General features: G+C 40.8%; 1 protein-coding gene across 3 annotated transcripts in view; it reads left to right on the top strand.

Moving 5' to 3' along the window:
• myocd (myocardin) overlaps positions 1-14,143 on the top strand; it is a 127,122-nt gene that overhangs the window by 31,120 nt on the left and 81,859 nt on the right. The window lies entirely within an intron of this gene.

Genomic DNA, 14,143 nt, shown 5'->3' with positions numbered 1-14,143 from the left:
AGTTTGGCTTAGTTCATGACATCGGCGCTCGTATACACGTTATTCAATCACGTCGCAGACCTATGTGCAGACAGACGCGCTTTAACCATGTCTGCTCTAATCGAATTAGAAGCAAATCACGCAGGAATAACCCCGCAATGCCCTGCTGCTGTAAATGAAAGGCATTTGCAAGTGATGCCCCTGAGTGTATTTTGCCCTGCTCATTGTCAGAGGAGAGGATTAGCCTGGACAAGATGTGGTTTCAAATAGGCCCTATTGCAGATGTTTGACAGTTCTCCTCTTCACTCTGAGATTATATGGGGTTTTAAAATTCTGCTCAGTTTTGTTGAGCATGTTAAACATACTGTAGCTGTTGTCAGCGTGTCACTACATGTGGGTCCTTCAGTATTCACTGCTCTCTAATATTTTCGTTTTACACTGAAACGCTCCATTAACACTACACCGCTCAGTGGACACAATTATCCACAGACTATCTTGTTGTCCCAATCGTAATTATCACTGTAACTACCACATTTACCTTCTATGTTACGCGAGATCCATCCATTACTCACATAATATCTCAGAATGATAATTTTATGGCTAGTCTCTCGGGATATAAGCGTAACTGGCCTCCATGAAAAGTAACAACGTACTTATCTTATTTTTTTCCACCCCATAAACGTTGCACCTTCCAAGGATACCGTAGTATATTTAGTTTAGTTTGACACTCGGTAGCAGTTTTGCAGGCCTACTGTGTGCGTTACCTGCTCCATGGTGTGTGCCTTTTGTCCACGCAAAAAAAGTGTTGGCGGTTGTGACATTTATTGCAGCCTGTCACAGCGAGGCTCGTGGGGCCTTTTTACTGTCATGCCTCAGCAGCGGAGGACTTCTTTTGAAAGCGGTCCGCGTATCACGGGACCTGCAAGATCAAACCAGCTTCACTAAAATATCCCTCTGGCTTCTGTAGAGGTTTTTTTTTTTTTAGTTTAGTTTAGTTTAGTTTAGTTTAGTTTAGTTTAGTTTAGTTTATTTTCCTGGAAAGATGCCACACAGATAAGCGGTACAAGCAGTGGAAGAAAGTGATGACATGCTCATTAATGTCAAAATGGTGACCACTGAACTCACTTCTTTACCATGTTGTAAGGAAGGACACTCTCCACTAGTGCTGCTGTGATGTCCCTGTAGACCTCCATGAGTGATAAGTCTTTGTGACTAAGGTAATGGATGACTGCACAAAGTCCTGTGTTGGCCATTTACTCAGACATTGCTTACTTGTATTTAGAGATATTTAAGACATTTATTCTTGTTAAAATAATATTTTATTTTGTTTAAAATGGAACTGCATAAGAGAACAATCTTTGCCGGTAATATTGGTTAGATTAGCGGAAGGATCCTAATGTGATACATCACCAGAGAAGTGACAAGCATTTGTCCTGTCGGGGGAGTGACCAAAGCAAGTAGAGCTCCCCCTGGTGACTGGATGCAGTATAGATCACAATCTCGACCCCCTCCGTGTTAGTGGGTGGGACTTGGGTCAAACTAAAACACGAAAATACACCTCAAATAATTTTCTTTCGGTAAGTGATGGAAGTAGATCAGAGCGTAGGTTAAATTAAAAAACTAACAAACAATAAAACAAAAACAAGAGTGACTCTGGAGGAAATGTGGGCGGTTCGTCGATAATGTGTCTCCTGATGGATCCACTCTCAGACCGTACTGCGCAAATTATGGCTACAAACTGACAAGATGGCGGCGCCCATATCCATGGGAAAATAGCATCAGTTTGGCTAATGCAAGGAAGTGGAGACGCGTAGTCCATATTTATATACAGTCTAGGCAAGTGAGTTCACATGTTTTTTACCAAATACTGCGTTTCATCAGTAAATAATAAGTTAAGTTAGTTTAGTTAAACAGAAACTGCATAAAAGTTATTGATTTCAATATGCACGGTTTCCTAGAGTTGAACTTCACGCGCATGTAGAAAGATCTGTGTAACTCATCTCCTTTCATCTTAGGCCACAAGCTTATGGGTCTTAGCCCTTAACACATACCCACGTCCTGTACAACCACCGATACATACCTCATCTCATGACACCTCAGTGTTGACCGTGATGACCAGTTTAGAGACCATTTGAATCTCATTCCAGCGTCATTTTTATGACCCAAGGAAATTTACTGACTGCACATTACTGCTCTTATAACTTCCTTTGTGTCAGAGGTTAAGCCATAGGTCAAACACAGGCCACGCTTGTGTTCCCAGAGTTATATAGCATGACGTGCAGCAACTCCGTGAGAGAATCTTTTCAGTAACAAATTTAGAGATGTGGCAAGCGGACAGCATGAGATCACAGCATTTCTGATTCCTAGAGGGGATTTTCATCTGAAAACGACTCTGCTTTGTTTTATTCCTCCACTTGGGGTGAATTTCTTGACCTCTGATGAAGCGGAGGGCTTTGCTGTCAGTGATGCCCACTGCCCTTTATGTCATCATGGAATGGGTTAAAGGGATCAGAGAAATGAGTTTTCGGGGTATGACTGGTTAGTTTGCCTCTATGGCTCCATGTATGGAGGATTACGCCATCTCTGGCCTTCACAGATTAAATTATATACATCAGAAACGTTTGTTTGCCCAATCTCAATCATTAATTCTGAAAGCACCCCTCATTTTCAGCCTCACTGAGCATGTGTACAAAACACTAAAACATATGAACTGGCCTGAATAGAAGAACTTTTCTTTTCTAGAAATTAGATATGAAAAAGTTAACTCCTTAGAGAAAATAACTGAGTGTTTCCTACTATTAAAGAGAAAAACATAAATACCGATAACAGAAAAACATCACACTATATTGAATCCACTGAAATCCAAGCTGTTAAATAGAAGAGATTACTGCCCTTTGAGCAAATAATATGCAAGCTGCAGGGGCTAATGCAGTTTCCATTCCTAAATGAATCTCTTGAAAAATTTTGTTCAGGAAAAATGTAAGTATGATAAGTTACGGGAATGCTCAGATGGAAGTAATTCTTTTTACATTGTGGATGATAAAGTAAAACAGAACTAGACTCAGTGCCAGTCAAAATCTTAGGTGAATCACAGGTTCAAGCCTGACTCTGTGACCCATGAATTATTTCGAAAAGAAAAGACAAGACACAAGATGTACCTAGCCATAAACGAGCGGAGTAATGAAGTTCAGGTGGTAGGATAAAGCCCCGCTCCTTGTACCGCCTCTAGGCTGTGGGAGAAAACAGAGACAGGAGGCCGAGTGTAGAACAAAGTGTTTCAGTTTGATGCCTGTAAATTCCCAGCTGAAAGAAAAAGTCCTGAAGAAGTTCGGCTTAGTCAGAGCGACGAGATAAGACACTGTACTGGCAGGTGATCCTCAGACAGCTCCAGATTACTCTCAGCATGCAAGTAAAACACTAATGTTTTGTTTGTCAGAGAATCAGAAAATATATCTGATTCAAAGTAATGTAACCTGAGCTAAACTTGACTTTTGGTTACCAGTGTATGGAACTCCAAAGCTGCCCAAAAAAAAAAAAAAAGTTTATTATCAATAAATGCAGTGTGAATGTAAAGCTTTCACTCCTATGAAGTTGGTTTTGTACTTTCATAATAAATATTTTTTTATTGTAAGCCAAACTGAGCAGCTAACAGTAATAAGCATCTATACCCACTGTTTCTGGCCAATAAAGAAGATACATTATCACATTACATGTTGATTTAGCATTAATATTTTCTTTTAAAACTCACCCAAAAATTCACACACATTTTATCTCCTTTCTTATATTGTAAACAACTTGAAATGCTAACTAGCCGACAGATTTATTGACCGTCAGAAAAGTTGACACGGTAACACACCGCAGTACAAATATTAGTCTGACTGGTGCTAGCTAGCGCTACGTAGCCAGCTGAGCAATGTGCTCGTCTATCTTTCATTCATTTTATCAGCTGCCTGGAGTTTAAAGGAAAAGCTTTATATTCAAGTGTTTACCTACTTGTGTTATATGCACAGATCTTTTACTACTTTCTCTTCAGTGTCATACTTCACAGTTGCAGCAACAGGAGGAAATGGCTGAGGCATTAGCTGCGCGTGTGACTGTGGTTTACGCTGGGTTCATTTTGAACGCTCGACTTTTTCAGCACTAACCGCTGGCTATCGTGTGTCAACAACTGCCTCTTTGTACCCATAAATCCTTGCATTATGGGGCTGCTCCTTGTGGCGGAGAGAGATTACTTTCTCACTCTGTACAGACAGCATTTCAAGGCTTCTCAGGTGCAGTTATCTATGGCCACCCAAGTTGCAGTGAAAACCGCTTGCACTTGGCCCAAAATTAGAACATTGTAACACCCTAGATTTATAACAAACTGTTTGTCGGCCGCGTGAGCACAACACAAACGGAGGTGTGCGTCACAGCGAGAAGGCCGAACCGCCAAAGCTTTCTCACTTATCTGCTCTGGGAATTACTCCAGCCTGTGTTTTTGATTACTTTAAGCCACAATAGCTGGGAGCAGTACAAGATCTGAGATGCCGTCCCGTGACCCCCTCCGTCTGTTTGGTGCCTCACCTCTGACCTTTGACCCCTGACATCTGGCATTGACCTGCACCCTTAGATTCCCCCAAAACAGCACAGACAAGATTAAAGGGGATTCCTTCCATCAACAAACTTCTGTTTTTATTTTACTACTATTGTAAGGATAATCTCCATTCATTTTTCAGCATTCCCATTTAAAGTGACAGGCTTTAACGTCTAGATAGCGCAGCAGGAGGAGGCTGTGTCATAAAATGCACCATTTGGTAGAAAATCTGTCAATTCCTTGGAGGGTTTGATTCATCTTGTGCGTCTCAGGGATGATCTTAGTGCATCAATGGGTGAAAAGCTGCCCACCCACGGAGGCCTTTCTTGTGGGGAGAAAGCCAGGAGCGTTGTCTCCTCTCTGGATCTCTGAGATGTCCCCCATGTAAACAGCCTCCCTGCAGCAGGAGGAGGCCGACGTAGCAAACTGTATTACTCCAGCTGACAAAGCCATTCACTTCTGAAGAATGCAAATTTAGATTGCAAGACTCCCTTTGCTTTATCACGCTGGACAAACAGTGTTGAGTTATTGGGAGGATTATGAATAACTTTTTTTCTACAGTGGAAAAAGGGAGATGTGGCCAAGACGGAGTCATCAGAGGTCCCTAAAATAGCAGTGCAGTCTGAGAATGTAGCAGAGAAAGGTGAACGCCGCTGGTTGGTGTGCTCCGGTTAAGCCGATTCTGCTTCAGCGCCCCCAAAAACCTGTTTCATTTCAGTGGAGTCCTCACTTTTCTTTGGTGGATACAGCCCGTTTGGGTTTTCAGAGATGCTTCAGCTTTGTAAGTCGCGAAGCATTATTGTTTTCTTTTAATAAATGGTCTTTTGTGTGGCGTTGAATGTAAATGTTTTTGTTGAAACGTGCTGTGCGCTCGTGTTTACTTTGGCGGTAATGGCTAGTGTGCCCTTTTCTGTTTACGGGTCTTACTGGCTCTTCACTCGCGGACTTCTAATGTGACTTGCTTATTCCTCTTCTCACTCATCGTGTCGTCTTGGAGTCAACAAGGCATCTGCACAAGCACAAGCGTGTATACAACACGCAAACACACACATAGAAGCAGCCCCCGTTCGCTTGTGTATTTATTATGATTAATGAGCATTTGCATTAGCAATGTAAATAGAGATACTCTGGGACGACGGTTTCATTTATTCAGCTCAAATCTCCACAGACAGTTTAGCATGGTTCCCATGACAGGGTTGCACCAGTGCGGTGGGCGGCTCCTGTCAGCCCCCTTTATTTTATTTTGGACCAGAGGCTCATGGGAAAGCTATTTCGAGACCTTTTCCTGTTGGCCTCAGAAAACAGTGCCAGTGGTTTGTTAACAGGTGCAATGTGACCAGAAGCATTTTTAAAATAGCTTTGTTTTTGCCCAGCTGCCTAACATAAGATTTTGTTTGTTTGGCTTTGGTTTCTGAGTGTGGAGAGAGTATGGGGGTTGCATGGGTTTCTGCATGGAACAATTAATCATATGCAGCTTTAATGTATATCAGGGGACTTACTGCTGCAGTACAAACATTGTCATATTTACATCTACATCGTCCTACTCTTTCCATTTTATCAGCTGCACAATAACATTTTCTCATAAATTGTATTTATTAAAAGCTGTAGCTTCTGGAAAAGAGCTGAACAAAATCAATCTATTAACAGATTTACCGCAAGTTTTCCATTAGCTAATTGGCTTGATGGCTATAAAGAGTTTAGTAACATGTTGTAAAGGCATTCTTCAATTCCTTTACTAAAGAGTAGTTAAATATAGTTTCCATAAACCACTTGTTTAGAAAAATGATTAATTTAATGCGTCCTCTTTGTTTGCTGTATTAATCCAAGATAAAGGTGGTGGTTCTCAACTTTATATATTTACCTGTCAAAGTGAGGCAACTCTTATTTTGGAAGTTTAGAGATGTTTAAGTGCTCCATAATAGACAAAGAAGTACCTTACCGGAAAGTTTAATTATGTTTTGCTTAAAACTGCATAACGGCAGGAATTGTAGTCCTTTTCAATATCAACATTTTGACTTGAACAATGACTTGAATCAATACAAGTATATACAAAATATGAGCAGAAAGTGGACTTGTAGTTTCTTGAAGACATTTAACCACCCATCAAAGTAGCTTTTTTGGTTCTAAAAGACTGGAACATCTGTGGGTGTTGCTTGGTGGGTGTAAACCCGCTAGATTCTTGACGTTGTATACTTAATACTTTAGTTGAAGGAAACAGTTTCCTCCATGGAAGTTGTCCTTACTTTAGCTTGAATTTCAGATATAGAGGGTATGCACTGACGTCCATGCTGCCCGGGGCGCGAGTGGCAAAAACATGGGGAAATGTATCAGTAAATACAGTGAGACTGGGAAAAATGTGGAATATTAGAGCAAATTAAGGACAATAGGACTCGACAATGATCCACATGAACTAGTATGGATTTGTAAAAGTGGATTAGCCTCAGTTTCAGCTAATTTTAGTTCATTTCAGTTATGAAAAATGTAGCTAAACAAAAGATGCTAACGCTAAGAGCTTTACTGAGAAGTAACATCAGCCATATTATACTGTAGTGACTGACCGGACGGTAAAAGGATGATAAGGAGTGATCGTTAATATTCTGTTTATTGTTTTATTGTTCGAACTGAAAAAGTTACTGTCGGCCGTAACTACGCCGAAACAGCAACATTGACAAATTTATCTGACAGCCCTCCAGAACATAACTCAAGTAACTTAAGGTATGACTTCATCAGCAAATACAGCAAACATTAATATTACCTGACATGAAATGTTAACCACAACACCAGGTGCAGGTGCTTGGATTCCAGTTGCTTCTGTGTAATGCAGCGATCCATTTACTTCTCTGTTGTTTGGGTTTTGGGAGCCTGTAAAAATAAATCTCTGCCTGCTTTTCAAATCTGTTGGTTCAGTCAATCGCACAACAGCTCTTCACCATTTTTGAAAAAATAAAAAAAATAAAATAAAAAAATACAATTTAGATAATATTAAAGCCTATAATTCAAACTAATCTCTATACTCAACTGTCACTATTTGCCACTTAGTGACCGTAACCATGGAGACTTCGCTACCTGTGAAGTCACATGCATACACTCTGTACCTGGATGACCATCTTCACAAACCATACCTGAACATTGTTAACAGTATGATTTAGCAGGGATTTTCCACTATCAGTATTGGAAATGCCTCTAAAACTTCCCAAAATATGGGTATGATCAAGTACGCCAATCAGACTAATATTACACTACCAGGAATCAGTTTATCTATACAGCTCTAAAACACTAGTTGCAAAAGCTGCGTGCAAGGCAGTCCTTTCTGGGGCTGCCACTCGTGTTGCCAGTTTCAGGATGCAAAAAATAATGAAGAGTTCACTATGGTAAAAAGAAGACAAGGACGACCTGGACACTGTATTATTTACAGTTTTAAATCTCTTTTATTTATTTCTACATCTGTTTGTAATTCAGTGCAGAAAGTCCTATACTGTATACTTATTCAAAGAACTGCTATCAGAGTGATGCTAGTACACAAAATGAAGGCTATTTGGAAGAAAAAATAAGGCAAAAAATCTCTGATGTAGGCTGTATTCAACCTCCACAGTGATTGTAAATGTACATTAGTGTATTACTGATGCTACAAATGACTGACTGCATATCCTGTATATTCAATATATAGCCTGACGTAACCATGAAGGTCTAGCTTGGATTGGAACATAACATATATAACGTATATGCGATGGGTTTTAATGCACTCGCAGAATTTACAGAAAAGCAAAGATATGTGTATAAAGGTGAAAATTCCCATGAACACGAATGCTTTATTGCATAAACACATGCATGCTCATACAAACAGACCGTCGGCGTGTATGTGCAGGGGAGCGATTATAAAAAGCAAGCAAGCCAGAGAGTGGAATGGAGGAGTGTGTATGTGCGTGTGTGTGTGTGTGTGAGAGGGAGAAAGAGAGCGACATAAGGGTGGGCCTGCCAGTTCCAGAGAAGTAACGAGTGAGAGATTGAACGGACGGAGAAAGAAGGAGAGAGTGCTGTCTTTGGGAGCGGGACGACCCATGTGACTCGGGCTGCCCCTCTTTGTGTTTCCCACACAGTCTGACATGACCGGAGCTATATCCACACCATCACATTCACATTCACGAGGGCCTCTGTCTGCAAACTTCCCCCTGCTTATGATTCATAGCTCCGTGAAGGGCACCATGTTTGCTTATGGTACTGCCAGCTGCACATGGCATCACTACGCAGCATAGTTTTCTGTACAAGAACGCTCAAAATATATCTGTCACTCCCTCCGTGTACCCAAACTCACAGAAGTTCGAAGAGCTCGTGGTGGTATTTGTTTAGACATTCTCAGCACGATGAAGACATTTAATTTTTCATTCTATTCTCCATATTTTAGGGTCCTAGATATGCTTTCCATCATTTTGTCCACCGTGCATTTTTTTTTAGTTTACTGCACTTAGGATTATGCTCTATATGTTGTCTGCAGACAGCACATGAGGGACTGTGGGAATTATCAGATAACATGGTCTCATATAATAAAAAATTACCTTTTCTGGATGCTGTTGCCATGGGAACAGGTGCTCCTGGCATGCATGTGGAGTTTGTAGACGGTGCAGCCCGTGTTACACGAAAATAATGAATGCAATCAAGCCTTAAATCATCCTGTTTGTTTGTTTTCTTATCATCTTGCTGAATGTAATTTACCTCATATGATTTGGCGACCCAAAGCGGTTCACAGGGGAATTTTGCAGATTGGGTGAACCCATTGTTGAGCGGTGATACCAAGAAGAGTTAACTCAGTCTGTGCATTAGCAGACAACATTTGCAGATGTATATGTGGTCAGTATGGTGGTTTGTACAGCGTGCTCTTCTCACGAGTGTGTAAAGGGTCTTAGTCATCCAGACAATGGAACATTGACTCAACCAAGTAGTCTCCTCAGTTCTAAATAACTAGTGAGAAGTTGGGGATTACATAGGAACATATGTGGGTGTTGAAACTTGCATGACTACGTTGGACTTAACCCTTTTTCTGCTTAAACAAGGGTGACTGGACTGGTCATGTTTCTTGAATATGTTTCCCCATTCATTCAAGTAGCTTCTTAAGCTCCACGAGAGTTGGGGTTTATATACGAACATCTTTGGGGGTTAACCTGCAGGTGTCAAACATACGACCCAGGGGCCAAAAGCGTCCCACCAGAGGGTTTTATGTAGCCAACAGCGTGAATTTGTGCGATAGTGCGAAAATTACACAAAGTTGTCAGTCTTTCAATGAAAATAACTGCTATTGCTAACATGTCCACTGTTTTAGTTAGAGAAGTGAACAGAACACAACCCTGGACCCAAGAGTAAACAACAATAGGCAATGAGCCCAAATTACACTGATTTTTCTTAAGAAATTGCATTATTTTTTAGGGATAGTTTATGAAATGCAAACATCCTCCTAATTTACTTGTTCCTCTTTGCACCATAACAAATGGTGTTGCCATTATATATAGATTACTATGCCATTATGACACTGTGTTACCTGTCCACTTGTGATCAAATTGGACTGTATGTGGCCCCTGAACTGAAACGAGTTTGACACCCCGGGTAAACCCATCAGAAACCTACTTGCAGTACAACATATTTGATCCTGTCTTCTTTCTATGATGGATGGTGCTCCAATGACCCATCAGATGTAAACCAGGCTAATGCTACATGTTAGTTTAGCTAGGTTAGCTTGGACCTAGCTTGGATCTTGACTTGGGATGCACCATGACAAATCCCACACAAAAACCCACAGAACTGGTACAATTACTCAAATAATTACGTGATCTATGTAACTATGTAATGATATGAGATTACATGTTATTTGTTAATTAAGCATTTCATTTTGTCAAATATGACGATATGTGCGTGCGATATGTTAAGAGTTGTGCTTAAAATTGTCCATCCATGTGATGGATACTGTGTTTACTGCTGTTTATTTGTACTGTTGGTCAGCTTGTGCTACTATGACCTTATGTAACTATGTGAGCTATGGTGCTGATGTCAACATTTTGCCTTTCATTGACCTTTGTTTGAGACAAAGTCATTCCCCTGAGCAGGAGTAGTATTATGTGGATTATTGTCGTCGCAGTCATGCCAAGCCTACATGGCATTTTGGCTGAATCTCCTCCCTGTGGTCCTCCGCTCCCCCAGGACCTCTCGAGAACATGGATTCTGCTTGTTTCCCATCTGCTGGGCCACAAACAGTACCAAACAAAATACGTCGCACTGCGCTGCCAAAACGGCCATCACTAAACGTCACTCATACAAACAACCGCCGCTACTACAGATGTTTGTCCATCGGGCAGGCCTGCGGTCACTGTCCCAGAATTTACTGGGGATTTCCCCTCAGTCTGGGCCACTATTTCCATCCGCTATCTTCCACCCCCACACCAGCAGCTCCTGGGAGCCCCCTCAGTTTGGCATCAGCCCAGAAGCATTTTGTGCAGCTTTTGAAAAGTGATTACTGGCCGTCACATAGACTTAAGCGAGATAATTGGATGAGCCAGAGGCTTCTACTGCCAAGTAAACAGGCAGTGTGAAAGTTCACATGGAGCCGCTGGACATCATATTGGATTTAAAAGTCTCATACTCACATAAGTAATTTGTGGGTCCCCAGCCTCTCGGCCCTCATGACACAATCGCTGTCTCTTAAGAAAAAAAGCATGGGATTTCCCATGTATTTAAGAATCTGATAAGGGAATAGTCATGTCCTTTATCAGCCATAGAGCATTGCAATATTTTTTATGCCCTTTCATATTTCAAATTTTCGAACTGGCTCAGTATAGCTTGTAATCTATGATAGATGTTGTTTGTCAAATGCTATTTCAATAAAAGAATAACAGAATAGAACTAAGTGTCAAGAACCTGCCTCATGCTGTTTCTGTTTCTTGGCTTTGCTGAATGTTGTAGTCTAACGGCACCAGATAGTGACATATATCAAAATTTAAATCACTCCAGGGAGCATTATTACCACTGAAAAAATTGCAGTATTATGTCATTACGCTATGCAAATCATTGAATCTGTGCCTGACCACAGGCCAGACCACAGCTCTGCTTCTAGTCGACCGCTGAGACTCATGCACACAAACCACACACTGAAATAAGGAGTGAGGATGAGGGAGAAATAAAAAGTGAAGTGAGAATGAAGTGAAAGTCCAAGGCATTGACCAAGAGACGGAGCCAAAAGGTCACATAGCGACAGAAGACGAAGACATAAAACCCACGAAGAGAGAGGTTCAGGAGTGGAGCCAGCAGAGCTCAGTAGAGGTATTTTGAGCAAAGGAACACAACGTGATTCACCCCCTCTGTCTTTCGTCCTCTAGGGGGTCTAGGGATGGGAGAGGGATATGGGATACTGTGTTCCCAGCCCAGGATCCGGGGCAGGAAACCTCCCCTGCATTTCTTGGCGGTCCCCACTGCTAAGTGTGTCTGGAATTGGCCCACCCCCACAGATGCAAGTTTTGTCGTGGTTGTGGGGGGCTGACCTTGACGCATGGTTTTACTCCAGAAACAAAATGATCATTAGGCCAAGAGGAGGGTGAGAAAAATGAAGACGATTAGATGTGAGTGTTGCATTTGGAAGTTCACGGCTACAGCTGACTGTCAGGCAGTGTTCATTTTGGCAACTGATGTCGATTAAGTTTTAGCATTCTTAAACACAAATTGGATGAGACTTTGTCAAATTCTATCCATTTTAGTGAAAAATCTAACTAAAGACGCTTTATCAGAATTTTTTCTCATCTGTTGCCACGTTAATGGAAAAGGCTGAATACGTCTGCTGTCCCACCAAAACTAAATTATAAGTCATTTCGGAGATAACGGTTGTTCCATTTGAAATGTCAGCAAACTAACTCCGTTAGCCAAGCATGCTAACATTTGTAGTTCGCACTAGATGAGTCGAACGCACTGTCAAAACATTCCTTTCATTTTTGTTCGTATGTTTCTTGTTATGACTACACAAATGACACGACTTTTCAAAGTCAGGAACATCGTTCTTCCTACATGTTGATAAAAGTTGGCCATGAGAGTAGCCAGTAGTCCTGGTTACAGGACATGGTGCCATACAATCTGTTACGCACTAATAAATGTTATCAAGTATAGAGCATCACTCGTGACGATGCCTTTCAGGTGTGAATTCACTTGTGTTACGTTGTATTTCGCTGCAGTTTAGCTTCTTGCTCAATCTTAAGACTGACTTTATGTACACCAAGATTATAGATAAAATTGAATCTGGTGGACAGATCTGGGAAGTTCTTAATGTATCAAGTAGTTCCATCAGTAATGTTTCCAGTTATAATCTGTCTTTAAAATCTGGCTTAAGGCTAGAACAAAAACACACATCAAACATAATGTAACAAATGGTGTGTTTTGTAATGCTTCCATTGTAGCTTCAGAGCTTCTGATCAAACCTAACTGTCTGCAGATAGTAAGTACTTTCCAAGGACATTATTGGCGTTTTTTGTCATATACTTGAACAAAAATTATCTTCTTTGCAGCCAAACTCTAACTCTAACCCTAACCCTAGCAGAAATAACTTCTCGTAGGTGTAGTGTATAAATCTCCACCTGACTCCATAATTTTGTAGTCAGGTATTATCATCAAGCTTTTCTTGATATGATATGGAATTCATAGATGAATCCTTAAAGTTAACATGTCTACTCCTTCAGTAACAGCCCCAAACAGTAACATTTCCACCATCATCTTTCACAGTTAATTTTTCAGCAAACTCTTTGCTGTCACTTTGGCCAAACAGATCTACTGATTTATTTGTCGAGAGGAAATTATTTCAGAAGGTCCGGTTTTGCCTATACTGTTCAATGGCAACCTGTAGCCTTAATCTAATGTTCTTTTTAAAACAAAGGCTTTTTCTGGGCATGCCTCCCATGCTGGTTGGGATTCTGATTCTAGATGTTGTTCTGACCCCGGCCCCTCGGTATCAGGTCCAGTAAGGACAGTTCTTAATCTGACTGTAAGGATTTAAAGGTGTGAGAATTTTTTTGATCAATTCTTTTATCTAAAGGCATCATTTCAAACTGATCCAAATATTTGCTGATTCAAAACCAAACTAAAACATCGAACCTACAGTTTTTTTTATGCTGAAAAAATATTATGTTCTTTTGTCTTATCACATTAAGGTTACTAAGACCCAGGATGTTCTTAAAAAGGTTTTGGGAAAGATTGTAACTGAATCATTTAGATATGGGAAGTTTAGATGTCATGGCTGAAAGAATAACTTCTTGGCTAAGAGTCTAAGGTTGGGGAATGCACAGGGATACAATTCTGACCACAGGAAACAAACAGCAGTCTCCCATGTCAGAGTCCAGTGTTTGTTGACACATCCATCCACTCCGACCTCCTTCTTACAATGTTGTAAGGGTGTATAACGTCAGGCCTGCTTTTGTTTTTGCTTCTGACAGACAAGTTATCATTTTCATGGCCTTTAAGAGATCATGGACTCTTAAGCCTAAATTAAAGTTTGTCATTTGCACAGACCATTGATTCATTCTCGTTTTTATTTAACAATGAAATAATAAAAGACTGATTAGTAGGGAAGAG

This window comes from Mugil cephalus, chromosome 16, assembly GCF_022458985.1.
Source record: "Mugil cephalus isolate CIBA_MC_2020 chromosome 16, CIBA_Mcephalus_1.1, whole genome shotgun sequence".
Classification (NCBI taxonomy): Eukaryota; Metazoa; Chordata; class Actinopteri; order Mugiliformes; family Mugilidae; genus Mugil; species Mugil cephalus.
This window is presented reverse-complemented; position numbering and strand designations above follow the sequence as displayed.